This window comes from Suricata suricatta, chromosome 9 (assembly GCF_006229205.1).
Source record: "Suricata suricatta isolate VVHF042 chromosome 9, meerkat_22Aug2017_6uvM2_HiC, whole genome shotgun sequence".
Taxonomy (NCBI): domain Eukaryota; kingdom Metazoa; phylum Chordata; class Mammalia; order Carnivora; family Herpestidae; genus Suricata; species Suricata suricatta.
The window spans coordinates 76,512,417-76,513,514 of record NC_043708.1 but is presented as its reverse complement, the minus strand read 5'-3'; positions in this window follow the sequence as shown (position 1 = coordinate 76,513,514).

The window sequence follows — 1,098 nt, the reverse complement described above, 5'->3', positions numbered from 1 at the left end:
GTATTATCTTTGTCCTACATTCCAGTTTTAAGTGCATGGACAGGATTGTCTGATAATTGGACATGAACTATCAAATCAGTCAAAGAAACAGTTTAATCCATCAAATAAACAGCTTGACTTGGATTATTTTGATCATTCAAAATCATATATGGCTAGAGCTTTAAAAACAATAAGGTTTCCAGTTTCAAATTAGGAATTCAGAAAGCAAAAAAGAGCTGTTTTCACTTTTATTTTTTTAATGTTTATTTGCTTATTTAGAGAGAGACACACACAGAGTGAGAGCTCACAGCACAATGGGGGAGGGGCAGAGAGAGAGCAAAAGAGAATTTCAAGCAGGCTCCATGCTCAGCATAGAGCCCAACAAGGGGCTTGATATGACAACCATGAGATCATAACCTGACTAGACATTAAGAGTCAGATGCTTCATCCAGTGAGCCACCCAGGTGCCCCCTCACCTCACCTTTATGGTAAGAAAAAAGAACAAACTGCAAAAATGACTTTTCTTGAACCTATCAGAGCACTGAGTTTGCAGGACAAACAACTAACATCAAACCTAGAAAAAGACAAGTTCTCGCAGGAAGAATAGAAATAGAGCTTTTGATTACCTAGGAAAGACACGCTCAAACACCAAATAGGCCATTAAGAAGATTAAGCTAGACATTCTCTAAGTGGCTGGCTGGCTCAGTTGGTGGAACACAATGTGGTTCAAGCCCCACCTTGGATGTAGAGATCACTTAACAACAAAATCTTTATTAAGAAAAAAAAGAAGACGACAAAGAGGAAGAAGGAGAACGTAAATGTCTAACAAATGCTAAAAGCATTTCACACAACATGCAAGAATGGAAGAGCAATCTGAGCAAAGAGCTAAAAACTATAAGAAATAATCAATAAAAATACTAATAATCAAATATACAGTAACAAAAATAAAGAATTTCTTTGGTGGCCTTAAAACTAAATTTTAAGGAAAAAAGTTGGTGAACTTAAAGATGTGTCAGTAGAACTTAGTCAAACAGAAATACAATTTAAAAATTAAAGGTGGAGGAAAAAAGAGCTGAAAATTCAAGGTCTAATTTCAAATGGTCTAAAATATGTGTAATT